Below are 21,317 nucleotides of genomic sequence, written 5' to 3' on the forward strand. Positions count from 1 at the left end.
AAAGTAACTGAGGCACAGGGAAGTTAAGTGATTTGCTCCAGATCCCACAGTGAGCAAGTGGCAGAGCAGGGATTAGGACCCAAGTCCTCTGGCTCCCAGGTGTGTGCACTTTCCATTAAGCCGTGCTGCTTCTTTTGTGTTTATCTTCTCACTGTCTAGTGTACTGGGAAAATGAAGAGTGAAAATTGCCTTTTTCTTTATTGCTTGGTGTACAGTGACTTTGGAGAAAGAAATTGATTTCCCACCACAGTTCCAGAGGGAAGTTTTACTTCGGGAGCTTCAGTTGGGTGAGTTGTCTATGTCGTCGTGAACTATATACCTCTATACCATTGATTTGATTGATTCACTCCTGGTGGTGGGTGGTGAGTAGCAATGGCCAGGGAAGTGCTGGACAAGGAAGCATCTTCTCCAGGAAAGGAATGTTATGGAATAAGTGTTTATGATTCTAGACTCTTGCCTAAAATGGTCAGAATAATAATAGTGGTATTTAAGCGCTTATTATGTGCCAAGCACTCTAATAATCTCTGGGGAAGATAGAAGATAACGTTAGGCTGGACACAATCCCTTTCCCACACAGGACTTGCAGTCTAAGTGAGAGGGAGAACAGGTCTTGAATCAGCATGGCCAAGTGGATAGAGCACTGGCCTGGGAGTCAAAAGGAGCGGGGTTCTAATTTGAATCTGCCACTTGTCTGCTGTGTGACCTTGGCTTAACATGTTTGTGCCCCAACTCCCACATCTGTAAAATAGGAATTAAGATGGAGAGCCCTATGTGGGACAGGGACTGTGTCCAACCTTGTATCTACTCCAGCTCTTAGAACAGTACCCCATTTTACAGATAAGGAAACTGAGGTTCAGAAAAACTACACAACTTTCCCAAAGAAACAGAGCATGTGAGTGGAAGATTTGGAAGAGTGGAAGATTAGAACCCAAATCCTGTTATTCCCAGGCCAGGGTTTTTCTACTAGGCAATACTGCTCGTCTTCTCATAAGAATAGAGTTGCACCCAATTTTAGCTCAGATGAACTACTTGCCAGATGGTTATTTGTGGCTTGGGAATGAAACATTTTGTGTGGACAAGTGGAAAGAAGGAGCTATAAGGATGAAATAAATGACCAATCTAGGAAGGGAAAGAGCTTTCCCAGATGTGGGCCTACTGAAAATGATCCAATAGTCAGAGAGAATGGACCACAGATAGAACATGTCTTGAAGTGAGAAGCCTGTGGATGACCATTATGCAAGAAGCTTTTAGGGGGAAGATGCCATGCCAGTTGTTTCTCATGTCCAATCAGGACCAAGCAAGAGGATATTGACTAAATTAAAGTAGGAGAGACTTCAGCTAGATAAAAGAGAAAACTTCCAAACAGGACTGGTGAGTTGATCTCCAAGAATAATTCGACAGCCCCTCATCTTGGACAGGTTCTAAACAGGATGGTGAGTTGAGATGTATTTTCACTACTGACCATGCTATATCGGGGTACCAGGGGAAAGAGGAGGTGGCTGGTGGATTCTTGTGTTTTCTTGAAGCTCTAGATTCTCTCAGTGTGGCTGCATAGATGATATTCCTACATTGAAGTTGTTGCTATAACTTCAATAATTGAATAGACACAGGCAAGATACAATACTTACTGACATAAAAAGTAGTAGTAATAATAAGAGTATGTATTATGCCCTTACTATGTACTAAGGGCTCAGTCAAAGTCTTTATAATGAGATCAGACAGTCCCACACAGAACACCCAATCTATGGCAGGTGTCATTTCTACCAACTGTATTGTACTTAATCTAGTCTTATGCTGTGAAGTCATCTCTGCCCCATAACGATGCCATGCACACATCTTTCCCAGAACACCCTACCTTATTCAATAGTATTTATTGAGCGCTTACTATGTGCAGAGCACTGTACTAAGCGCTTGGAATGTTCAAATCGGCAACAGATAGTCCCTGCCCATTGACGGGCTTAAAGTCTAATACCTCCATCTGCAATCGTTCTGCTAGTGGGTCCGTAGAGCTTTTTCTTGGTAAAAATATGGAAGTTGTTTACCACTGCCTCCTTCCGTGCAATGAACTTGAATCTCCACCCTTGACTCTCTCCTGTGCTGCTGCTGCTGCCCAGCACAGGTGAGTTTTGACCTGTAGCAGATTGTCTTCCACTTGCTAGCTGTTGCCCGAGCTAGGAATGGAATGGGTATTTCTCTGCTTGACTCTCACTCCTGTAGTCGCGGTGTGACCCTGAGAGGGGGCTAGTGCTTAGTTCAGTGCTCTAAAAATAGTAAGTGCTTAATACCATTGATTGATGAATGGAAACAGGTGGGCTCTTAAAGCAATGAAAAGAGTTGAAAATGAAATTGAGGCAATCTAGAGGGAGATTCATTGTTTGGGAGTAATAAATAATCTGATGCAGACTCTTATAAAACATGCTTCAAGCATAATGGCCAGCAAACACTTTCCACCCTTAAATGAGGACCCCTGCCAGGCTGTGTCTCTGGGTAAGCTCCCAAACCCTAAATGATGCTGAAGACTCCCTTCTTTTGGGGGGCTCTTTTCAAGATTGAAATCCACTTTAAGAGTTTCCTGGTTGCCAGGGGCGGGCGGTGAAGAATGAAAATAAAATTGAATATCAGGGAAATAGAAAAGAGTAGCAAACAGGGAAAGCAATGGTGATGGGGATGAGGGAAAGTAGGAAGGGGATAAATGAGACATCTTTTTGGTATATGTTGTGTTTCTACACCCTGTTCTTTAGACGTGATATAGAATAAGCCTTTGTAGCTACCAGCCTTGTTTCTACAGCATTTTGTCTTCAAACTCTGAAGATTTATGTCAAAAAATTTGGATGAGTCAAAGGACAAATGTGTGTGAGTCACTGAGGGATAAAGAATAGAAATGCCAATTTTCATCCACAAGATCCTGACAGTTCTGATAAACATTTATACACAAGACTGTCTGTTCCGTAACAGGCAGTAGGAAGAAGTGGAGCTTAGAGGTTTTTCATCAATAGACATTTCTGATCACAACAACCCTGAAAGAGCAGTTGGGGAAATCACATTTGGAGATAAAATAGCATCCATTTTCTGACACTGTTATTGTGCCACAATAACTGCGTTGAAGGGGTGTGGGCCAGGGTGAAGGGCAAGGCCAGATTGGCAGAGATTGGATTTAGAAGAAACTGACATGGCAGAGGGATGGGGCTGGAAGGAGTATGGACTAGTGTATGGAGCATGGACATGGGTGTCAGAAGGACCTGGGTTCTAATCCCTGCTCTGCCACTAGTCTGCTGTGTGACCTTGAGCAAGTTGCTTCAGTTCTCTGTGCTTTGGTTACCTCATCTGTAAAATGGGGATTAAGACTGAACCCCATGTGGGACAGGGACTGTATCCAACCCAATTTGCTTGTATTCATTCATTCATTCAATAGTTTTTATTGAGCGCTTACTATGTGCAGAGCACTGTACTAAGCGCTTGGAATGTACAATTTGGCAACAGATAGAGACAATTCCTGTATCTACCCCAGAGCTAGGTAGTTGGGCTAGCTGTGAACTCACTGAAGGTCACCAGCTGGTTTCAGGTAAGCAGTTTTCTTCTCTCTCTACTCTAATAATACTACTACTAATAATTATGGTATTTAAGCATTTACTATGTGCCAGGCAGTATAGTAAGCACTGGGATGGATACAAGCAAATCAGCTTGGACATAGACCCTGTCCCACCTGGGGTTCACAGTCTTAATCCCCATTTTACAGATGAGGTAACAAACTCAGAGATGCTAAGTGATTTGTCCAAGGCCACACAGCTGACAAGCAGCAGAGCAGGGACTAGAACCCATGACCTTCTGACTCCCAGTGCCGTGCTCTATCTATTACACCATGCTGCTTTCCACTCTACCCCACCAACTCCACACCCTCTCCTTTCCCACCCCATCTCAAATTTTCCTACCCTCTTTTTTTTGTTGTTAAATTAAAGCAAAAACAAATTTGTCCCTATCCATACCCATCCAACAATATCACCATCCCATCCTCCCCATCTCATCTTGCTCTCACTCACCCCCCCCTCCCCCCGGGGAATTGCCAAACTACTGTTAATAATAATGATGGTATTAATGGTATTAAGTGCTCACTAGGTGCTAAGCACTTGAATAAGTGCTGGGGTAGATACAAGATAGGTTGGACAGAGTCCCTGCCCTTCTTGTGATTTGTAGTCTGTTCTCCTGAATCCCATTCCTTGGCTTTTTCCTCTTCAGGTACTTCAGAACACATTAAAAACACCATTATTGTTATAATCAGTTTTGTTACATGGAAAAGATGTAATGCATTTGGCTCTTCCTCCCCCTTGCAAAGGGGACTTGGTCAGTCACTACTAGTGGCAGAAATGACTAAGAAGAGTTGACCTCAGGGAAGTGGAGGTGTTCGCTCATATCCTCAGGGAGATGGAGGAGTATCCCACACCTACTGAGGCCCAAACCTATCCTGGGGAGGGCAGAGGAAAGGATCTTTTGTGAGTCTCACCCAATCTGTTTGTTTGGAAGCTGGTAGCATTTCACTGCTCAAGTCTGGGCCAGAAAGCCTATTCATATGAAATCCCTGGGGAAGTATTTCACACTTCACTATCTGCCTACAGATCAGCTATTTATGTAGTAAAAGCTGTCTTCACAACAAGTCCCAAGCCCGACTCTGCATCCAGCGTTTCTAGCTAGAATCCAGAAGAAACAAAGTTCTGTGGATGGAGAAGAGAACTGGGGACTCTTCCCAGCCTTCCCTCGAGGGTGACCTGCTCCCTCAGGCCCCAAGCCCTGTATCTCCTCGAGGGCTCCTTGAGTTCTGCTAGCGCTGATGGATACAGGACACCTAAGCAGCTCTTTAAAGCCAGAAAGTCACTAAGACAGTCAGCTCAACCCACTCAGCGCTAAGCTCCTTGAGAGTAACAGCGTCAATCAATAGTATTTGAGCACTTACTACATGCAGATTGCTATACTAAGTGCCCGGGAGAATACAATGTCACACAGAGTGTATATTTATACTGTAGTAGAAATGATATTTGTAAAGCACTTAATCAGTGTCAAACGCTGTATTAAGGGCTAGGGTATTCATTCAATTCAATAGTATTTATTGAGTGCTTACTATGTGCAGAGCACTGTACTAAGCGCTTGGGATGAACAAGTCGGCAACAGATAGAGACAGTCCCTGCCGTTTGACGGGCTTACAGTCTAGATACAATATAAGCACCGTAGCCTAGTGGAAAGACAATGGGCCTGAGAGAAGACCAGAGTTCTAATCCTGGCTCTGTCACTTGTCAGCTGGCTGAACTTGGGCAAGTCACTCAAGTTCTCTTTGCCTCAATTACTTCATCTATAAAGTGGGGATTAAGACTGTGAGCCCCATGTGGTACATAAACCGTGTCCAACCTGATTAGCTTGTATCTACAGTGCCTGGCACGTAGTACTTAATGCCATAAAAAAAAAAAGCAGATGGGATACATGATATCATTTATTGAACGCCCATGCGTGGAGATGCGATGTACTAGGCACTTGAATTGTTGAATCAAGAAGTGGCACATTCCATTTCTTCAAGGAGAACAAGGGTTTAGTCTTCTTCTGTTTGTCCCACCCAGTGCCCGGGCTACTTGTGTTCAGTCTACTCCGATGCTGCTGGGGATGAAGGTAGATCCAGACGCACTGGGGCAGCTAATGGTTTCATGTATCACAGTGTCTGGCACATAGGAAGTGCTTAACAAATTCCCATTAAAAAAAAACAACAAAAAGTGCTGTGGGCCAGTTATTTGAATCATTCCACCTTCAACCAGAAATTCAGGGTCCATATGGACCACTGGCAAGAAACCAGCTCCAACCCACTCACATCTTTCCCAGCAGAATCTCAAGATATCTCCTACCTCCTCAAACTCTACCCTCTTCAAGCTGCACCTCTGACCCAGTCCCTTCTCAGTTTATTGAAACACTTGCCCCCTCCCTTCTTCCCTGCAGGACTGCAATCTTCAACCACTCACTTTCCAACTGCTCTTTCTTCACTGCTTTCCAAACATGCCTGTGTAACCCCATCCTAAAAAATAACAAAAACCCTGTCTTGACGCCATGGCACACTCCAGTTATCTCCCCATTTCCCTCCTGCCATTCTTCTCTAACCTCCACTATCCTACTCTTCTCTTAATCCTCTTTGACCTCACAGCTTGCCTTTGACACTGTGAACCACTGCATTTTTCTGGAAACATTATCTAACCTTGACACCACTGACACTGTTCTCTCCTGGTTCTCGTCCTACCATTCTGGACACTCTTTCTCAATTTCTTTCTCAGACTCCTCCTCTATGTCTCACTCTCTAACTCTAGGAATCCCTTAAGACTCAGTTCCGTGTCCCCTTATATTTTCTATCTACACCCACTTCCATAGAGAACTCATTTGCTTCCACAACTTCTAACTCCATCTCTTTGTGGTAGATTCCCAAATCTATCTCTCCAGCCCCAACTTCTCTCCTTCCCGAAGAATCACATTTCCTCCTAATTCCTGGATTTCTCTACTGAATGTCCCACTGATGCCTCAAATTTCACAGGTCCAAAACTGAATTCTTCCTCTTTCCACCCACACCCTGGCTTTCCCCTGATTTTTCCCTCACTACAGACAACACCACCATCCTCCTTGTTTCACAAGCCCATTACCTCAGCGTTATCCTTAACACATCTCTCTCATTCAACCCACACATTCGATCAATCAATGGTTTTGTTTAGTGGTGCGGTATTAAGTGCTTGGGAGAGCACAGTGGAATGAGATGGTATTCTATCAGTTCTACCTTCACATCATTTCTAGAATTCACCACTTTCTCTCCACCCAAACTGCTACTATGCTGATCTAAGCCCTTCTCCTATCTCACCTTGCTTACTGCATGAGACTCCTCCCTGACCTCTCTGCCACCTGCCTCTTCTCTCTCCAGTCCCTACTTCATTCTGCTGCCTGCATCATTTTTCTGAAAAACCATTCAGAAAACCCAAAGAAACTGAGTTTCACCTCAGCATCAAAGTCCTTATCATCAGCTTTAAAACCCTCAATTCCCCTCCTCCCTTATGTCACTGATCTTCTACTATAACCTAGCCCGCACACTTCACTCCTCGAATATCAACCTACTTATCTGATCTATCTTGCAACCAATTCCTAACCACTTCCTCCCACTGATGTGGAGTTTCCTTTCTTTTCATAGTGGACAGACCACCGTTCTGTCCCACCATGAAAGGCTCCTTGGACAAAGAGTGATTCTAGTAGGGCATTGCAGGTGAGGAGAACAGTGGTCTGTCCACTATGAAAAGGAAGGAAACTCCACATCAATCCCTGAATTCTCCTCTTCCCCTCCCTTCTGGGCCACCTATGCACTTGGATTTTTACCCCTTAAGCACTTGATGTGTACCCCACTCCCAGCCTCACAGTTCTTAGATACAAATCCTTATATTCTCCCATTTCCCTTTCAGTAACTTTTAATGTGTCTCACCCTTGAGACTGTGAACTCTTTGTGGGCAGGTAATGTGTCTACCAATTCTACCATATTCTCCCAAGCACCTACTATAGCACTTGGCAAACAATAAGGTCTCAAATACAATTGATTGGCTGTCACCACGCTTGCGTGATGTTTTTCCTTCAAAACTTCCTTGTCTCAAGAAAGACTCCCCCAATCAGTGGTGAATGAGAAGGCTGACAGAACAATTTTCGGGTAAAATCCTGTCAGTTTTATCCGAAGAACAATATTGGCCTTTTCTTGTTTTGTACAACAGGTAAGACATGGTGTGGGTGACCTCTATTTACTGATCTTGGATTAGAAATTGTCATCGTATCTGACTTCCTCTGTGCCTGAGCAAACATTTGTTGAGGATGAAATGACCTTCTGAAAAGAGGATAATACAACACAATCTTCTAAAAAAAAAAACACCCCAAAGGCTCTTTCTAAATACGTGCTGAAACATGTTTGGGGTTTACAAACGGGAAATAGAGCTTTCTAAAAGAATATTAGAGCCGAAGGTACAGCAACTTTGACATAGTCAACCTATTTGGCTGTTTTTGATTTAGAGCTTTAAAACTGAAAAGCAACATGGTCTAAAGGAAAGTCAGGGGCCTGGGAGTCAGGGGACCTAGTAATGATGATAGTAATTGTGGTTTTTGTTAAATGCTTTCTATATGCCCAACACCTACTAAGTGCTGGAGCAGTATAAGATCATCAGGTCGGACACAGCCTCTGCCTCATGTGGGGCACCAGCAAAGCAGTGTGCCTTAGTGGGAAGAGCATAGGCTTGGGAGTCAGAGGACATGAGTTCTAATCCAAGCTCTGCCACTTGTTTGCTGTCTGACCTTGGGATTTCTCTGTGCCTCAGTTACCTCAACTGTAAAATGATTAAGACTGTGAGCCTCACGTGGGACACCCTGATTACCTTATATCTACCCCCATGCTTACAAGAGTGTTTGGTACATAGTAAGTGCTTTACAAATACCATTGTTGTTATTATATTATGGGGCTTCCAGTCTAAGCAGAAGGGAGAGCAGGTACTGAATCCTTATTTCACAGATGAATGAACTGAGGCCTAGAGAAATGAAGCAAGTTGCTCAAGGTCACACAACAGGCAAACAGCAGAACCACAATTAGAACCCAGGTCCCTTGATCCCAGGCCTGTGTTCTTTCCACTGCATTGTAAACTTGTTAGGCTGTAAGCTTGTTATGGCCAGGGGACATGCCTGCTAGTTTGTTGCACTGTACTCTCCCAAGTGCTTACTACAGTCCTCTGCATAGTAAATATTCAGTAAATAGTATTGACCTCAAACTCAATAGACCTCATTGCTTCTTTGAGCTCTAGTCCCAGTTCCACCACTTGTCTGCTCTATGACCTTGAGTAAGTCACTTAACTTCTCTATCCTCAACTCTAAAATCGTGATTCAATATATGTTCCCTCTCCTAAGGCAGACCTGGGTGGGACAGGGCTATGTCCCATCTGATTTGTTGTATTTACCTTGGCACTTAGTCCAGTGCCTGGCATATAATAAGCACTTAAATATTAATACTATTAGGAGATTTTGTTTGATGTGGTGAATACAGGAAGTCCGTGGAGGGTCTTGAGTGGAGAGATGTGTGCCGAGTGATTCTATGAGGGAATGCCATATTGCATTAAGTTGGGGACACAGCTCTCTGTGTCTTGAAATGGAATCATCTATGATATTCACTGAGCATTTAATCAATGGTATTTATTGAACACTTACTATGTTCACGGCACTAAACACTCGGAAGAGTACAAGATAAGGTCCATTCTCTTCCCGACTCAGGCTGTGGCCAGGGGATAAATATACCACTTTGTGTTGCTCTTTTTCCTTCTGGAAAGTGAGTCATAGATCCAACCTAATGTTTGCTCTGTATACCCAAATCAAACGTGCAGCGTGTTACCATCACCTAAAAGCTGCCTATATTAAATCATTTTGGAATAACTTTCCAGTATAAGTCATCAGGAATGGAAGTTGTAGCTGGATTCCTTCACTGGAAATGAAATATTAATACTGATATTGCAATTGTTCATTCCACTATTTATCAGTTATATGGATTTCAGAGAATATTAACTGTCAGCTTGTGCTCCTCAGAGTAATTGTTTGCTATTAATCATGTCAATTGCCCTCAAACTTTAGATGACTCTGTGTGTGTGTGTGTGTCTTTTTTGGTGTGTATTTTATATGGAGAGAGAAATAAGCTAGCTTAAGAGGCATACTCACTGAAGTGTGGTAGCGAATATTTTTCATTGATCTACAGAACGATTTTTCTGTTGTCTTCTATATGGTCTAGACAATAGTAACTGTAACTGTTTAATGAATAAATGTCTGATGAAAAAGAGACTTACAAGGACTCATTAAATCATGTCTTACTAGCCAGGTAGTTCAATCTTGTTTGTCTAGTCCTGGTAAGGTCCAAGCTATTGTTTTCTGAAGCCCAGAACTATTACTGGATGCAGGGAACATGGTGAGAGAAATGAGGCAAAATGACAAACATTTCTCTTCTCTGGAAGCGAGTGAGAATATTTTTCCTTTCACCCAGGACTACTGCCAGAAAGGGTACTGTTCCCCGATTTGGCCTATGATCCCTGTAATTAGACACCAGTTCCAGCTTTCTGTTATGTCAGGCAGTATCCCAGAGAAGTGAATGTCTGAATTTGCAGCTTTGTTGGGCCAGGGCTAAAGGAAGACAAAGTGTTAGGGGAGAATGAAACTTGAGTGGGCAGAGTCAACTCCGTACTGAAGGCGAGACAACAACATGCTGCTTTTTAACAATGACTCGGGATGTATCAGCTGGAGAATGAGACCTGACCCCATAATGCTGCTTGATACAGTCCATGTCCCACATGAGGTTCACAATCTTAATCCCCATTTTACAGATGAGGTAGCTGAGGCACAGATAAGTGAAGTTACTTGCCCAAGGTCAACCAGAAGATAAGTAGCAGAGCAGGGATTAGAACCCAGATTCTTCTGACTCCTAGGCCCTTGCTCTATCCTCTAGGCCACATTGCTTCTGTACTGTCTCCCCTTTGCACAAATCAAAATGTACCATATCTTTTTTAGCCATCCCAGCTGGAGGTTGATGAAAATGAATTCCCAAGCCAAAGTAGTTCTCAGAATAGCCCAGCATTTGAATGGGAAACCTGGAGGGTTTGTTCACCTCAAGCTCCCATCAATTGCCACCGCTGCATCTTCTTAATCTGTCCTGGCTTGAGTAAAATGTCTTTGTTGTGAAAAAAGCATGAAGATTGCTGTGCTTATTCTGTAGCCACTAGCGATATGTTCCTTCAGCTAAACTCTCCCCCTGGACAGATTAATCTGTTGATATCTGTGCTTCCCTGGGGAATTCTGCATTATTAAATGGGTTTGCATTGTCAATACCATGCTTCACTAAGTTGCCTGAGAAGCCTGGTGTCCCAAACAGCAATTTTCACACTGCCTTGTTTATTTGTACAAAGTCTTTCAGTGTTCCTTCAAACGGCTTTTGAAATGTAAAGCAATGTATGGGGCAGTTATTCCCACAGCCCAGAGGTTAGTCGGTCAGTAAACCATGTTTATTGAGCACTTACTGTGTACAGAGCACTCTACTAAGTGTTTGGAAGAGTACAATATAACAATAAGCAGTTACATTCCCTGCCCACAACAAGCTCATAGTCTAAATGAGGAGACAGCTATTAATAGAAATAAATTTGAATATTCATTTGACCAGTTTGGTGAATAATAATAATAATGTTGGTATTTGTTAAGCACTTACTATGTGCAGAGCACTGTTCTAAGCGCTGGGGTATACAGGGTAATCATTTTATCCCACATGAGGCTCACAGTCTTAATCCCCATTTTACAGATGAGGGAACTGAGGCACAGGGAAGTGAAGTGACTTGCCCACAGTCACACAGCTGACAAGCGGCAGAGCCAGGATTCCGTCACAGACTGTATACCTTGCTCTCCCTCTTAAAAACGTTACTGACTAAAACTGCCATGAGAAGAAGAAATGCACATCTGTTTGAGAGTTTGGGATTCTGTGGGCAAAAACAGCTGCAAGGCTGCACCTGCACTTCCAAGAGTTCAGAGACAATCCCGGAGACCGTATCTAAGCCTGTCTTCCCACAGAGCAAATTATCCTGCTCTGAGGACCAGAGGAGGGTTTTGGGTTGTTCGTCTAGCAATGATTTCGCAGTTTGGTCGATTATTTCTGGCTGTCACACTTCCAGCCAAGATCAATATGCATGTTCCCCTAACTGGAACACTCTGTACTGCACAGGATGCCCTCGATGGGCTGTCAAATCTGAAAACAAAAGAGAATAGATGTTTGGAGCTATTTGAGGCTTATAAATGGATCAGCCCTCAAGTCAGTCCTGAGATGCTGCAGTTCAAGGGGAGAAAGGCCCCAGGGAGATTTTTTTCACCCCAAATTCCCTGCCTTGCTGCTCTTTACATGACCCATGGTCAGAGTGTGCTGCAGCCAGCCAGATTTGCCCTGGGAATGTGGTTGGGATAGTTACAATTCTTCTGCTGGAGACAGGACAGCCTTCCCAGCATCCTTTGGGGGTCTTAGCCAAGCCATACTTCTGTCCAGTTGCCTGGAAATAATCAGCTGACTTCAGGAGCCTGGTGGTCAGTGAGACGGAGCTAGGGTGAAAGAGATAGAAAGAGAGATGAACGGATGTTACAGAGGGGATAAGAAGGCCCAAAGAGAATTAGAGAAGGAGATAAACTATACCGGACACTATTAGAGTCCCTATACAGAGTGACCTTCAACCTCTACTTCTTAAGGCTTGGTCAGAATAGGTGTCTCTAGTCACAATCTGAATTTCAAGCTGGAGTTACCATTCCGTACCTTGGAGCTGGGCCCACGTGCAAAGTCTTCTCTCGGCATTAACCACAGAGCGTGAGCGATCCAAGTTAGTTATTCAAAAGTCTCAGCTGGCGTGGAAAGAAGATAGTTTTGGACCAAAAGAAGGATAAAGGCGTTACTTTGGGTACTGCAGCATAATCATCACTATGTGTTGGCTTGGCTCATCCGTTAGGCTGGAAGTTTCTTGAAGACAGGGATTGATTCTGTTATTCTATTTATCTTCGACTCCCTAGTCCAGTGATTTACACCCAGCAGGGCTCAGTGGGGCTGAAAGTGATCCCTGTGAGAATGTCAATATTCTATTGCACTCTGCCAAGGGCTCAGTATAATGTTGTACACACAGAATGTTCTCAATAAATATCACTGATTGTGGCGGTGCTGACAGTTTGTGATGAGCTGGTAAACTTGGGTTCATCTCTTATCCCTCCTCTACTAATGACTCATCACCATGCTTAGCATAGTGCTCTACTCACAGAAAGTCCTCAATAAGTACCATTGATTAATGTTGCAGGATAGTGGGGATTTTCGTATGGCCCTCCTGTTCATGGTGTATTGACAGTGGCATGCTTGGCTAAGGGACTTTGGCCTTAGAGAGTGGCTCCTTTCCCCTCTGCAGGAATGTTGGGGATGTGAGAGGTGACTGGGCTCTCCAGCACAAAGTTCTAGAAGAATTGTCCCAGAGCTAGACTTGTGAGAGGAAAAATGTGATGTTAATTGGAGAAATGGTATATGTTTCCATCCTGAAGACTGTAAGCTCGCTGTGGACAGATCTTAAAACTTGAGTATTTCGTCTATCTTAATGCCAACTCACATGTTCCCTCTGTCCTGGATTGCTCTCCCCTTCCATATATACCAAACCACCCCTTTCTCCACTTTGAAAGCCTCCTTAAGTTTACGTCTCCTCCAAGAGACCTTTCCCGATTAAACCCTCTATTCCCCAACTCCCTCTTCCTTCTAAGTCATCTGTTCATTTAGATTTGTGGCCTTTGGGCATTTGGTACTTGCCCCACTCTCTACCCCACAGCACTTATGTACATAGTTATAAATATATATAATATAAATGGAATCAATATCTGTCTCCCCCTCTAATGACCATAATTATGGTATTTAAGTGCTTATTGCATACTGGGCACTGTGCTAAGTGCTGGGGTGGAGACAAGCAAATTATAAACTCATTGTTGGCAGGGAAAGTGTCTATCAACTCTGTTTTATTGTACTCTCCCAAACACTTAGTTCAGTGCTCTGCCCTGATGATAATTTCTAACAGCTATAATAGCATTAATTCATAGTCTGTTAAGGAGAGTCTAGCACTTAATTCTCCGACCGAGTATGGAAGGGTGGTAGTACGGCCTAGTGGAAATAACTCTAGTTGGGAGTCAGGGCTTTTGGGTTCTAATCTCAGCTCTGCCTCTGGCCTGCTGTGTATCTTGGGCAAGTCACTTAATGTCTCTGAGCCCCAATTTCTCTATAAAATCGGGACAAGATACTTGCTCTCCCTTCCTCTTAGACTATGAACCCAAGTGAAACAGAGATTGTGTCAGATCTGTTTATCTGGATCTACCCCAGAGTTTAGCACTGTGCTTTGGCAGATGGTAAGAGCAGGACAAATGCCATCACTACTAATATCAAATGCATTAGGTTGATGTTAGGCAGACTTTCCCCTGACGATCCCAATGGGTTACAGGTCTGCTGGTTGGCTCAGGCATGCCCTGATTGACAGCTGCTGGCTGAGGGTGCTAGGGGTTGTCAGTTGTGCTCAGCCAGATGGATTTGGGGGTTAGTCCTGAAGAGCCCCAGGGTGACAGTAGAGGGAGGGAACTGAATGTGGGGATGGAAGTGTTCTGAGTCAATGGGCCCATGTGTTATCTGCCAGAAATTGACTTTTGATGTCTTAGAAACTTCCAGAATTCTAACTCTGACCTCTTTCCCATTGAGTCTATTAAAGCTGCCCTCATTTCTTTCCCCATTTTCCAGTTTTCTACAGCTTTCCAGGTCCAAACAGCCCTCCCCAATCCCGTTCTTCTTGTTTCCCTGCTGCTCTCTGCACTCCAAATCCACTCTATTTTCCCCTCTGCAGCTCTGACCTAACAGGTATAACCTCTACTCTCTTCCTCACCAAGCCAGGCTCCCCTGCTGCCATCCTCCTACCCTTACCCTTGACTGGGGCGGTGTAGGATTGGTGGGGTGACTGGAGAGTGGACTGTGGTGGTGCAGGAAGAGGAATGGTTGGAGTGGAAAAGTCTTAGCTCTTCCATGCTTTAACATTCTCCCCCAAACCCTTTCCTGCTCCACGTCCCTCTCTCTCTTGCTTCTCTGTCTCCACCTCCACCTGCTCTGCCCTGAAACTAGTCTAGACACCCACCCCTCAATTTAGCAGACTTGGGGTTGATTAGTGATGGGTTTGGGAGGAGCCTGGGTTGTGGCAGAGAGGAGCAGTAACGAGGAGCAGGGCACTGGAGGCTAATCGCCGATACCAAATATTCGGCAGTCAAGTGTAATGGAGAGCAGTAAATCAAAAAAAGAAACCGGATTTTGAAGTGTTCTTACTTGGGCGAGTCTTTAATGAGTTCATTAAGAGGGCAGGGTTTTTTTTCTTTCATTTCAATTTGGTGGAGACCAGGTGAGGAAGAAGCAGGTTTCTCCCAGTAAGCCTGGTTATATTGTACTCTCCCAGGTGCTAAATACACTGATCTACACACATTAAGCACTCAGCAAATACCAGTGATTGTTAAATAAGATGCTGTGATTCAAGGCCTTATTTGACTATTCAGTGAAGCAAGCAAGACCTAGTAGATAGAGCATGGACCTGGGTGTCGGAAGGACCTGGGTTCTAATCCCAGCTCCGCCACTTGTCTGCCTTGTGACGTTGGGCAAGTCACTTCACTTCTTTGGACTTCAATTACTTCATCTGTAAAATGGGGACTAAGACTCTGAGCCTCCTGTAGGTCATCAACTGTGTCCAAACTGATTAGCTTGTATCTACCCCAGCCCTTAGTACAGCACTTAGGAGCCTGGCACATAGTAACTGCCTAATATATGCCATGAAATGTCACAAACTCTCACAGATCTGGGGAGGATAAGAGAAGTAGTAATAGGAGTTCTAGTATTTATTAAGCACTTCCTATCCGTTGTCGAGTCGTCTTCGACCCATAGTGACACCTTGGACACGTTTCTTCCAGAAAGCCCCACCTCCATCTGTAATCGTTCTGGTAGTGTATCCACAGAGTTTTCTTGGTAAAAAAAAAATACAGAAGCGGTTTACTATTGCCTCCTTCCACGCAGTAACCTTAAGTCTCCATCTTCGAATCTCTCCCATGCTGCCGCTGCCCAGCACAGGTGAATTTTGACTTGCAGCAGATTGCCTTCCACTCACTAGCCACTGCCCAAACTAGGAATGGAATGGGTCTGCATCTCCTTGACTTTCCCTCCCATAGTTGAGAAAGATAGGGTACTGGAAACTCTCCAGGTATGACCCTGAGAGGGGCTGTACTAAGTACAGGGGAAAAATACACAAGTGAGAGATGCAGTCCTTAGTCCTCCAGGGATTCATGATTAAAAAAGATAGTGGGGGGGAAAAGGAAAGATGAAATATTATAATGCAAAATAACATGATGGACAGAGTTGAGAATTCAACTACTCTGGCCCCTAAAGTGCCTCAAGGTGCTGCTGCCGAAGACATCAAGAGTCTGGTCACACTGGAAAAGTCTGGCCTAGTTGAAAGAGCACAGGCCTGGAGTCAGAGGACCTGGGTTCCAATCCTCTCCGCCACTTGTCTGATGTGTGATCTTGGGGAAGACACCTCACTTCTCTTGCCATTTACTGTATCTGTAAAATGGTGACTATCAACCTCATGTTGGATATGGACTGTGTCCATCCTGATTATCTTGTATCTACCCCAGAGTTTAATACAGTGCCTGGTTTAACAAATACCATTTTTTTAAAAACAACAACAACAAAACAACAAAGACCAGAATTTGCCATAAATCCTGTAAAGGGTTCATTCTACTGCTGCTGCTGTAACTTAAATCCCCCATGGCCCAGCACACTTAGGGCATATTGGGATGTTGCAGTGGGAAGGAGGCAGGGATTTCTGGAGGTTTTGCTTGACAGCCCAGTAAGAAAGGAAGAGGGGTGTGCTGCTGTAGCCACAGCCCTAGAGGTAGAAAATAAAAGCCAAAATATAAAATAAAATAAGGGGGTGGCAAATCACAGAGAGAGGGAAAATATCCAAAGTTGTTTGTGGTTTGGAGCAGAATCAATGCAGGGAGAAACTAGAGAGCAGTGGAGTGCTTTGATTTACAGAAATGGCCAATTATTTCAGGGGCCTTCTGGGATGACTTTACAAATGGGATAAAATGGGACAAAAGAACACGAATCGAGAGTGGAGTGGAGCCTTCCGGCTTCTGTTTTCCCTGCCGTGAGTCCTTGACTATATTTGCTTTGGGCCTGGGAACAGAAGTGGCGTGGGGGAATGGAAGAAGTCCAAATGAATTTCTTCTCTGAGCTACACCGGCTCGAATTCTGGATCACAGCTTTGAGCGGAAGTCACCTCAGTTCCCAAAGTGAAGGCAAGTTTGCTGGCCTGGTTGTGAGAATAATCTTGGTGTTTTCAGAGAACATCACCCCAGACAACAGTTTCAGGTGAGAATTCAACAACTGGTGGAGGGAAACAGCTTTTCTGAGAGTAAAAGCAATGCCCAAGGGGCTGTAAGACAGCAGTTTCGTTAATAAAATCGAGTGGGAGGAAAAGTTGAGCTCTGAAAATTGTCACCCTCAACCAGTCCCCTGCTTTAGCAACACCAAGTTGATTATCCACATGGAAATATTTGGGATAGCAATTTGCCCACTACACAGAAAATATTGATTGCAACAAGTCTGGGGCAGCACATTAAGGAGGAAAGTGACACCTACATTTTATACAGATTGCTCAAGTGCTGTATCTCACTCTACCCAGAACCACTGCTCCATTTATTTAGTTAAAATAAGCACAGTTTAAGATACTATCACTTCTAGTTTACATCCACAAACCCAAACCAGGATATAGTCTTACTATTTCTGGAATGTGAGAAGCAACATTGTCTATTGGCAAGAGCACGGGGTTCTAATCCCAGCTCTGCCACTAGTCTGTTATGTGACCTTGGGCAAGTCACTTATCTTCTCTGTGCCTGTTCCTCATCTGTAAAATGGGGATTTAGACTGTGAGCCCCACGTGGGACAACTTGATTACCTTGTATCTACCCAGGTGCTTAGAACAGTGCTTGGCCCATAGTAAGTGCTTAATAAATACTATAATTATTATTATTATCAACTCGGTATTGTACTCTTCCAAGTGCTCAGTGTGGTGCTCTGCACACAGTAAGTGCTCAATAAATACCACCTATTGGCAATTTGCCCTCTGATCTCAGCAACGAGCATTTTGCTGAACTTCTGGCTTTATCAGGAATGTACATTTCTTGGTTCAGGACAAGACTTTTCTGTTCTTTGATTCTTCCATTCGATCATTCATCTATATTTGAGGGCTTACTTTGTGCAGAACACTTGAATAAGATCTTGGGAAAGTACAGCAGAGTAAGAAATTAAAATAATTGTGGACTCTGTTAAACATTTACTAAGTGCCAAGCGCTGGGGTAGATCCAAGATAATCAGGTCAGATACATTCCTGGTCCAAATCAATCTTATTTATTGAGTGCCTTCTGTGTGCAGAGCTCACAGTCTAACTAGGAGGAAGAAGAGGTATTTCATGATCATTCTGCAGATGAAGAAACTGAGGTACAGAGAAAAGAGGTTATTTGCTCACGGTCAAACAGCAGGCAAGTGGCAGAACAGGAACTAGAAGGCAGTTCTGCCTACTCCCAGGCCTACCCTCTGACTACTAGGCCACTCACTTCGTGGTTTCAAGATGCTTATAATCTGGGAGAGGAACTGGGTGATGATTTGATGATTAGCCTAAAAATGAATCTTAAAATGCTGTTCAGGATGGTGTTATTTGACTCTGCCCCTCTGGAAGCTGGTGGGGTGATGGGAGACTTAGACATGGTCAGGAAGAAATGCTGAAATGGGGTGGGACGCACAGGTGAAAATCTGACAGAACCTTTACTCTTACAGATACAGATCAATAAATGGTATTAAATGATCTACAATACAATAATGTATAATATGGTCTATGATACAATAATGTTGGGAGACAAGAGAAGGGAATAATGTGCTGGGAAGTTTGAAGGGACTTTGACATCTGGGACAGTAATTCTGGGTGTCACTTCCCAAAGGGCAGAGTCATTATTTCTAATCAAGAATTTTCTTGGCATGGATCCTAGCGCCGGAAGCTTTCGGAGCAAGATCATGGGTCTCTCTCTCTCTCAGAGGGCTGTCACAGTTCCGTCAGGAACACATTTCCATCTAAGATTCTCCTCAAGTAATTTACATCAAAAGAGAACCAGTATCTGGCCTCTGCCTGAAATCATCTGAGCCAAGATGTGTTGTTCTCCCTCCCTCAGTCTGTTTGTCCCTCCACTGGAGAGAAACATTCAGCTGAACACAATAAAATTTCCCAAAGCTTCCAGCAGAAGGCACCATTACCCTAATGAGCGTTTGAGTCTCGTCTGGTGGCCTTCATTGTGACTAACTGGTCCAACTGCAGATAAGGTCAATGGGGATTTTACCTCTGGAAGGTTTAGGTGATTCAGCCTATAACATGGGAAGTTGTTTCTGCATAATGGAGGAAAGATGGGGAACAATCTCTGCATTGCCATTAATAATAATAATTTATTATGGTACTTGTTAAATGCTTATTGTGTGCCAAGCACTGTTATTAGTGCTGTGATGGATATAAGTTCAGCAGGTTGGGTAAAGTCCCTGTCCCACATGGGGTGCCCCATTTTACAGATGAGGTAACTGAGGCCCAGAGATGTTAAGTGATGTGTCCAGCAGACATGTGACAGAGTCAGGATTAGAATCCAGAAGCTTCTGACTCCCAGGCCCACACTCTAACCATTAAGCCATGCTGCTTCTCACTGCCATTAGATAACCAAAGACAGGTGGGAAGAGACGCCTCCTATTCCAAAGGTATTCACACTTCTGCTTTCAGGCCACTGGCGACATCTTGGTGGAGATTCAGAGGGGAAGCCGAGTCTTTCTTTAGTTGTTGAACTATCCCTCCCTCACTGAAGCATTTGAAAGCAGTGATTAAGCACTTACTGTTTGCACAGCAGTGTACCAAACCGTTGAGAGTTTAACGTGAGCATGGACACAGTCCCTGCCCTCAAGGAGCTTGCATTTGTCCAATTCATCACAGTTACTCAATCCCCTTCCCAGTTTCAACCAAACATCTCTTTCGAGGCTGAGAATTTTCCATGAATGCAAATCTTATCCGTGGGCCTGATGCTCCCCTCTGCTTGGCTCCAGCTCCGTGCCAAAATGCAGGGCAATGAAAACACCCTTAAATGATCAATTTTGATAGAGGATAAGAAAAAGCTAGAAGAGAAGATTAAACTTTCAGTTTGTGAGGGGGAGGAAGAGAAAAGAGATGCAGTGAAGAAGCATATTAAACATCCATTATTCTTGATCAATATTGTTTTAGGAAGAAATTGATTTATTCTTTCACACTATACCAAACCAAGTACCAAGTTGAAAAATGAATAGCTTCTCTGACATGAACATTAATAACTCCCTTCTTGGGAGCTCAATGACTTATTACTCTTTCAGGCAAGTGAGAGATGTGCTTTTGAAGTTGAAAATTCTCTGAGTAACTTTATCCATTGTATCAGACAATGGAGTTGGCAGACTAGTAATACTAGTTGTATCAATAGTAATAGAAACAATATCAATCAATTTATGTACATATCCCAATTATTTACATATCTAAGAATTATATATTATAAATTATTCATATCAATGTCTTTCTCCCCCTCTAGACTGTAACTCACTGTGGGCCGGAAACGTATCTGCCTACTCTGTCGTATAGTACTTTCCCAAGCACTAATTACAGGGCTTGGTACTCAGTGCTCACTAAATACCACTGATTGATCAATTAATGGTACTTCTTGAGCAATTACTATGTGCCAAGCACTGTACTAAGTACTTGGGAAAATGCAGTACAGCAAAGATGTAGACATGATCCCTGCCCACAAACAGCTGACAGTCTAGATCCTGGGTCCGCAATTGGGGTGGTGGATGGAAGGCTGTGTCGAGAAGCAGCGTGGCCGAGATGATAGAACGTGGACCTGGGATTCAGAAAGACCTGGGTTTTAATCCTGGCTCTGCTACTTCTCTGCTGTGTGACTCTGGCAAGTCACTTTTCTGGGCCTCAGACAACTCTTCTGGTAAAATGGGGATTAAGACTGGAAGCCCCATGTGGGACAGGGACTGTGTCCAACCTGATTAGCTTGAATCTACCCCAGTGCTTAGAACCGTGCTTGGGACATAGTAGGTGCTTAACAAGTACCATTAAAAAAAAAAAAAAAAAACCCTTTACAGGAGTCAGAGTGTCCACTGGGGCTCCTCGTTCTCCAGCAAAGGCCCTGGGCCACTTGAGGGTAGGACATGGAGCTCCTCACTCCTTCTCACTCCTACTCTAGCGCTTGGGGCCCGACACTTCTTAGCTTGAGGCCTCTCAGCCTGTGTGTATATCCTCTTCATCCAGTATTCATTCTTTCATTTATTCAATTGTATTTATTAAGCACTTACTATGTGCCAGGCACTGTTCTAAGCACTGGGGTAGGCACAAGGTAATAACGTTGGACACAGTCCATGTCCCACATGGGGCTCACAGTCTTAATCCTCAATTTACAGATGAGGTCACTGAAGCCCAGAGGAAGTGAAGTGACTTACCCAAGGTCACACAGAAGACAAGTGGCAGAACTGGGATTAGAACTCGGGTCCTTCTAACTCCCAGGTCCATGCTCTATCCACTAGACTATGCTGCTTCTCCATGTTCTAGACTGTGAGCTCAATGTGG

At 43.9% G+C, this 21,317-nt stretch overlaps 1 long non-coding RNA gene across 2 annotated transcripts in view; it reads left to right on the plus strand.

The window, feature by feature from the left end:
* The window catches only part of LOC120638978, a 202,201-nt gene that overhangs the window by 9,825 nt on the left and 171,059 nt on the right, over window positions 1-21,317 (plus strand). The window contains exon 2 of one of the 2 annotated variants that reach the window (XR_005661044.1): window positions 160-287. This is a non-coding gene — a long non-coding RNA (uncharacterized LOC120638978). The remainder of the gene's footprint in view (window positions 1-159; window positions 288-21,317) is intronic. The other variant, XR_005661043.1, reaches the window with a different exon arrangement.

Source organism: Ornithorhynchus anatinus, chromosome 18, assembly GCF_004115215.2.
Source record: "Ornithorhynchus anatinus isolate Pmale09 chromosome 18, mOrnAna1.pri.v4, whole genome shotgun sequence".
Lineage (NCBI taxonomy): Eukaryota > Metazoa > Chordata > Mammalia > Monotremata > Ornithorhynchidae > Ornithorhynchus > Ornithorhynchus anatinus.